Source organism: Zeus faber, assembly GCF_960531495.2.
Source record: "Zeus faber genome assembly, chromosome: 6".
Lineage (NCBI taxonomy): Eukaryota > Metazoa > Chordata > Actinopteri > Zeiformes > Zeidae > Zeus > Zeus faber.
In genome coordinates this window covers 5655120-5663083 of record NC_137201.1, presented here as the reverse complement: position 1 = coordinate 5663083, position 7964 = coordinate 5655120, and the positions used below count along the sequence as shown (strand labels likewise).

Sequence of the window (7964 nt, the reverse complement as noted above, 5' to 3'; positions counted from 1 at the left end):
TGACGAGGGGTCGTGTCCGTGACTCGGCGCGGCCCTGCCTCCGCCTCCTCCGAGGGACCGTTCGTTTTTGCCGTTTCCTGTTCAGTAATCGAGCTTTCCTTTCCACGCCGCTCGCACGCACCCACGGCTGCAAGCTGCAAGTTTCGAGTCCCCGAGGAGTAGCAGCTCCTCGCCGACATTTCGAGGTACGTTTAAAACCCTATCCACGGAGTTAGCGTTAGCGTTTCCCCAGAAGCCCGTAAGCTCTGCGTGGGTGGGAAAGAACGAGTTAGAAGAAGTGCGAGCCACGGCGTGCTTTTCCAGCCGTGGAAGAGATGCGCAGCCAGGAGGAGGAGGAGGAGGAGGAGGAGGAAGAAGATAAGGGAGGGAGGGTGACGGGAAGAGGGGAAGGGAGGCTAACGCTAACGCCGAGTCTTCTCAATTGTGACTAATTTGTTGTAATTCGACCCATTTCAGCCCCGAAACTATGGAGAACACAGGCTGCGCTGCGCTAGTACGTCACGTTGTGGCACTAAATGGAGATACTAGACTCCCGTTAGCCGCCCTAGCATATGATCCACTTCCACGCACTGGAATTGGTTCTCATTTTTTTTCCGCACAGAGACCAGGAAAGACCAACCTACACACATACACACACTCTATATCTATGGAAACGTTTCCCTACCAACCTGCTGTGTGTGGCGTTGGTGCGATGATTATAATCATGGTCCACGGAGCAAAATGCCACACGCACACAACACACACTGTACAACTTGTGCAATAACGGTGCCATCTATTGAAACAGTATTGTAGTAACATTGTTATAACTTACACTTAAGCCATTGTGGACATTGTTATACTTTACTACTCATCCATTGTTACCCACTCCCACGTTATTGTATACATATTTATTCCTCCTATAGAATATCCCATCTACATGTATATGTATCCAAGTCATCCGTAGCAATTATACTCCCACTATCCCCTGCCACAGCCTTGTAAACTAAATGTATCCTGTGCACGGAACAAATATTTCTATTTTTTTGTGTCGTTAGCTTTTTTTCCCGACTGTTAATTTTTCTAACGCTGATTGTCTGCACAATGCACCAACCCTCATCCAAGACAAATTCCTGGTACGTGGAAAATCTACTTGGCAGAGGGAACAGATTCGGACTCTGGTGATGTGTTGAACCAGAATCACAGGATCCATTGCATTCCTGTCGCCTTTTGGACGGGAGTCTGGGCTCAGCCTCTGCTGGCTTTTTTTTTAAGTCACCTTTGTGACAGGGATTGGTTCTGCTTATTTTGAAATATTTAAATACACACACATACAGTATATATACTGTATGTGTATATGTGTGTGTATGTGTGTGTATATATATATATATATATATATATATATATATATAAACCTATATGTTTTCACCTCCAATTGCTGTCAGATGTTTGGATGTACACCTAGATTTGACATTGACATTAAAGAAAGATGCGGGTTGGGGGGGGTGGAAAAAAGTTGGAACAGCGGTGGATGCCGGGCTTGTGTGTGATCTTATGACTAGCTTGTGTTTTTCAGCCAGTGATAATTCTAAATATGCTTCTCCTTTGACTCCCTAAGAATACTTTGGTCAAAACGCCTGTATTGACCAGTGTGTGATCAGTATTGAGTCAGTGTAGGACATTTCTGAGGATGGTTGTCCTTAGTGTTGCCATCAGCATTGCTTTTCAAGAGGAGTGAACCCAGTGTTGAGAGAACTTGTGGCGTCTGGGACAGAGATTTTGTGTGGGATTGTTGCAGAGATCCCAGGGGTTTGTCATTGAAAGTTGTAGCCAATGTGTTGTAAGGCAGACTCATTTATTCATCATAGACACAGTGCACCATAACTCAGAAAACCTTTTTCTCGAACCAGTTGTGAGGTTTCCAGCGGCCTGCCGAGGCTCACAGTCTTCGTATCACTCCTCCTATAGCCTGCTCCTACACTCAATCAGTAAAAAAAAAAGGAACCACTAGCAAACGTGTCTCCAAAACCGATGTCTATGTACTTCGTATTCACCGTGACAGTGCGGAAAAAAATAGGTGTTCAAAACATAACCAACACTTGGAGGGTCTTGGAGGGTAGTTGATGTTGTCAGATTTCTTCCAGATGTCTGCTGCTGTATCTGCTATTTCCTGATATACAACTACAATGTTGCTGTGCTTGCAAAAAATATGTATTAAAGTATTCTGCTACTGTCGGATGAGTTTACAGTAAAAAATGATACTATTTAAATAACCTCATTATGGTACCCTGCCAGGTACATGTCTTATCCTGTCAAAACATATATTGGTATCAGAATTGGCTACTTAAGTTATGAAGTAACAGAACGTGCTACCAACTCATCATGACAAGTGGCCCAGGTTGTCAGAAGGTCTCAACTTTCCAACTACGACACCACCAGCCATATGTCACGTTGGGACCAATTTTAGACGGGGGAAGTCTGCATTTGCTGAATGGATTGCTCTGCGGGCCTTGCACACTTATAGTAACACACATATGAACTCAAACCGCTCTTTATGTTTAAATAGAATCATTTGTTTAGTTTGATTGTAATTTATACTAGCAATTTGAAAGCATGGGCCATTGATGTTGACCTTTCAGAGTGCAGGATGCTCTCCTGTGAACCAATCAATTACTTCTGTCATTTTGTCAACTTTTAATTTAAACGTAAAACTCCAGTGCAACTGCCTGCATTTTTGGAGTCTATCAGTCACGTGGCCATTTCCCTAACATAGCCATTTCTAATGTATTGTTGAGAACAGGTATTTGCATGGTTCACTTCAATGTTGCATGAAATTACGGATTTTCAAGAAGATTTTCTGTAGCTGTGTGATGTAAAGTTTCAAAGATTTCTTCACGTGATTCCACTCATTTTTGAATGTTCTGACATGCTGAAATTTGGCTAATCGGGGGGGGGAGACTACTAATTTTAATTTGTTAAATTCAGAGGCTACACGGTCCTGCACTTCCCACTATGCCAACTTGAGAAGTGGGAAGAAGGGGGGTGAGTTCAGATTATTGACATGTATTGTTCCCTCGTACCCATTCCCTAGTCACTCCACATTTTCACATATTGTTCCCCCAATTTTGAGTTGAAGTCATAGTCAAAACTATACTTAGCCGTGTCTGCTGACCAAGACGAGCCAAAGGTAGTCCTCTAGCCCTGACTTATATAAGCATTTTTGAGCATTTGTAAGGCTGGCACAAGGATCTTTCGTCCACATTTTATATTTAAACAGTTTAACTTGGCCTTAAGGGCCACAAAGTGCCCACTCAGTGGATTATAATGTGTGTCATGGTGGTTGATCAATTATTCAGACTACAGATGTGGCATCTAGGATCAACTTTCTGTCTGATGTTAGGATACAGTAGCCAAATAGCTTGGAATCCTGGTCCAAGGCCAAGACAAGTATTGACTGGATTATAGGGTTGTTATGAGTTCATGCTCAATTTGTAAGGATACATAGCCCCCCCCCCCCCCACTTATTGTTGATAAGATAACACTTTATTGATCCCTGGGGGGAAATTCAGGTGAAATTAATACTGGCATTCCAGGCACTCCAAAATAGGGAATGCCTAATGCTGTCTATTGACGAGGCTCCATCCTAATTCTGCTGTTCAGTGTGACGTGTGCGCAAAACACTAATGCATTGACTTAGAAGATTAGACTCCTATTCTGTTTTCTATGTCTTATTTTTCTAATGTTTTATTGTCGGCTGAGTGTTGGAACTGCTCAATCCCCATACTCTTCAAATCTAGGGACTGAAGATTAGCTAATGCAACTTTGTCTTAAAATGGTGTGTCAAGTTGATCTTCAAGGCCAATTTAACAGCATTGGGTTAGGGTGGGACATGATGAATTGCTTTTAATCCATTTTCTCCTTTTTATTGTCCCTTTTTAGGTCTTCAAAGCGGGCAAAAATAAACCACTTGAGGGAAATAAATATTATCAACATTATAAAACAGCAAAGTCTTGGATCATTTACAGGATTTCTTGATCAGCATTCTCAGACGATGCGTCATGGAGGACGAAGTGTGTGCTGTATTTCGTTCCAAGCAATTTCAATAATTGGCCTAACTCCCCCTTGTGCTTAGCTGGAATTATCTTCTATAATTCATTTGGAATGAAAATGTGCATACTCCTCCTGAAACTGTGATACCCCTGTTCTTAATGGAAAGTCTTCCTTGTTTTTAAGATGATTGTGCCCAGCCGTTGTCTGCCTGATCAGCAAAGTATAAGCATAGTTTAAAAATAGCAAAACTTGAAGTAAAACACAGAACTAAAACACTGCAGTCTTGGAAGTGTGTGTTTTCCCTCTGTATCACAGATTTGTAAGTGGATGGAAGCCAATGTCTCGCCCATCCCTTAAGGTTTAATGAATCATATTGGTCATAATGCAGAAAATTACATTTCATCGGAACAACAGTATAAGGATGAGAGGTTGTTAATACAGTCACTCAGGGGAGTGACTGTATTTCACATTTTGTTGGTTACTGAATTGGTACCACTAATCTCGGGTGCCTACCTTGAAACTGTGTTGATTGTATACAGTAGACCTTCTGTGCTGCCGGGTTGAAGATGTTTTACAATTAGGGCTGGGCCGGTTATTTTAAAATCGGGCGATTGACAGTCATGGACACGCATGCAAAAGAAAAATTCCCAATCAGCAGTTGTTAGGTTTTTTCTAAAATGTATCAAATAATCGACCTTTCCTATAAATATACATAAATAATTTCATTTATGCTTAAAACACCACACATTCCCTTTAAAACATAGCTGACAATACTTCTCCCTGCAACAACTGCGCTGTCTTTGAAGTTTACTGTGCTCCTCCCTTAATCTGGGAGGGAGTTGGGCAACATTGCAAAGCAAGCATTGTTTTTAATCTGCCGTTTGCAGTAGACAATGTAGTTATAATAATAATAAATTTAGCTGCAGGCAGCGATACATTTATTGCATTACAGTTATTTGTGTTGTGTGAAATGCATCACAATTTACTAAATGTACAACTGTCAAACATAGTGGATTTACGTTCGGTAGTTACGTCCATAGTTTCTTTTAGAATATTGTGACTGACCTACAAAGTGACCTGGACATATAAAAACAAACATATAGGAATTTAAATTTTGCAACTTTCATGGCATTACGTATGAAGCACTTACGTGAAGTATTATGAAGATGGGTCAGTTCTAAACAATTGTTCTAAATAGCTGAGCTGTTCTCAATAGCTGAGTCTTTGTCTTATATTTTCTGCTATATTTCAGCATCTGTAACAATGACAAAACAACTTCAGTAATTACTTTTTCTTTTCTGGTAATAATAATTCACATAGATTTAGAATAATTTTGTTACTTTTTTTTATTACATTTTCTGTAAGTTTTGTTTCCATGAAATACGACAAACATTGTGATATTTCTGTGGGTAATTACCATTGCATGGCTTAAATTTTTCCGTCACACTTTTGGACTTTGAACGTGTCACTGAGTCGCACATTACAGTGTTTTCGGGGGACACTGATTATTTTCAATTCATTTTTTCATTAATCTGGCAAAATAATGTGGAACACGGATTTAAAATATCAATCAAATATCAGCCCGCGGGACTGGGCCCCCTATTAATCATAATAATAATATTAATAATAATAGCCTATTAATAATTAAAACAACAACTAGGCTACTAATAATAACATTTATAATAATAATAATAATAATAATAATAATATATTGAAATGGCTCCCCGCTCATGCCTCAAACCGAAGAAGGTCAACATGCTCATCTTCTTAGCACGGAACCTCCACAAAGTCAACTGAAAATCAAACATTTTTAGGCATTTTATTTTATTGATTGTTTGTTTGTTTGCTTGTTTGTTTATTTAATAGGGACACAGAATAAACGGGGATTGTCTCAGAAAAGCAAATTTTGGCCTTATCCCTTCAGACAATGCTGATCTACGTGATTTTGTTTTGTTTATTTAACACTACCATACTTAAATATTATTGTTTCACATTTAAATTTCTGAGAATGTTTCAAAAGGCAATTTAATTTTATTTGACTAAATTCAACCATTGCAGTCAAAAAAACGCCCTGGACAGGCAATGCCGGTCTGTTTCATTTTGTTTTAACATAGCCTACTTTGTTTAGCACCGTAAAAATGAACATTTATTTCATTTATTCCCAAACGTTTGGAAATGTTAAATCTTTGTTCTGTTAAAATAAATCAGTGTTGTTAATTATTGTGGCAGACTTGGGGTGTTGGTCGAGTCTGGTGGAATGACACTCCCCGCTTCAGTATCTGCTGTGTCTATTTGAGCTGACTGGCCAAATCAAGGCAGCTGGGAAGTTTTCTTATGTGCCTGTTAGTTATACAGTGAGGGAAATCCACGGGCAGGGATTGATTGTGAGGGTGTGCTCCTAAACTGAGTGTTCCACAACTGCCACCGGGAAAAGACTCAGACATTCCTGTGCTTTGTTTAAACATAAATTAACACAAATAAAACCCGGTGTGCCAGGTTTTATTTACAATTTGTAGCTTCTTTGCAGCAACATCCATATTTGAAGCATTGTCTACTGTCAAGGCTACAACTTTGTGTTCTTTCAGATTCAGCTTTATGAACACATACAAGGAATTTGACTCTGTCTTTTGTTTCTCTTATTGAACTTACACACTAATGGACATACATCAGAACAAGAGCAACAAAGCTTAACAAAGTCGTGTGTATGTGTGTGTGTGTGCATGTGCGTGCGTGCGTGCGTGTGTGTGTCTGTGTCCCCCTATAATATGTTTGTTGGCGGAAGCATACAACCACAACGCAGTATTTCTAGTTCAATTGTCAATAGAATTGTGTTGTATTTGGTGTGTGTGTTTGGTTAGCTCACACAGGCTGCGAGACTGCATAGTAGTTGGCGATAGTCACCGCCCGTGGGGCTGGAGGCTTACAGCTGTAGCTGTGGACTTGGCAGCGGGACCAATGCAGCAAACATTACATCTGCAGCGTTGGCCAGGGGCTGAGCTGGCACCTCCACAGAGCTGGTACAGTATAGGGTGACAGGTTTTCCCTGCATGTAATCCACTGTGAGTCCAGGGACCAGCAGTCAGTACCAGAGTGGAAAAGAAAATTCTTGAATGGAGTGGTTTTTGATGGACAATTGACAGTCCACTTGTAATAGCTAGAATTATCTGTTGCTTACTGGATTTAAAAATAACGATAGGCCAAGATACAAAACCCATGAAGGAAGACTTTGGATGACATGAATAGCTTTTATGCAGAGAGTTGCTAAGATTGGCACTGCATTTCAATTTAGCCTGAAGCCAATAACACGCAGTAACAGTTGTAGCGGTGTTCAATAAGACGTACACTAAAAAAATTAAAGAACACATTGCACTCGGTTTTTTTGAGCCTGATCGCTGGGCTGCTCAAATTTTATTGAATATGTCTTGAATTCAATCTATTCGATTTCCTGCTTCAGCATTGTTTGCCAAACAGCAGGCTACTTGTTCTGGACATCGCAGTGGGTTTACTCTCTGTTCTGCCTTTATACAAAGCTGTATAACTGGTTTGGCAGTTGGTGTGGCAGCCACAGCAACAGAACTGCGGCAATAGGGCCATATTTATGAATACACAGAAGATGGCGTAACGCCACATGGCCCACAAGTGTTTGGGCTTTTTATCAAAGCCAAGCCAAAATTATAAGATGGAAAAGATAAACAGCTGCACCAAATTAGTTCAATGCAATGTCTGTTATTGATATGTTAAAGTATAATTGACAATCAAGGTAAAGTATCGAGTTGGCTTAATGCATATTAAGTTAAAGGGCTATGAAAATGATGACGTTGTAGCAACCCTTCTTAAAACATTGCAACAATGTTTCAATAGCGTAATTAGACATGAGCCATTGTGCAGGATAATCTACATCCCGAAACACACACATTTCCCCCTCAAAAAGGTAGGGT

The 7964-nt window shown here is 40.2% G+C and overlaps 1 protein-coding gene across 1 annotated transcript in view; it reads left to right on the top strand.

Moving 5' to 3' along the window:
• Positions 1–77: 77 nt before the first annotated feature.
• Positions 78–7964, top strand: part of far1 (fatty acyl CoA reductase 1) — a 32963-nt gene continuing 25076 nt past the window's right edge. Inside the window, exon 1 of the mRNA XM_080001919.1 lies at positions 78–185. The gene's annotated coding sequence lies outside the window, so the exon portion shown is untranslated. The remainder of the gene's footprint in view (positions 186–7964) is intronic.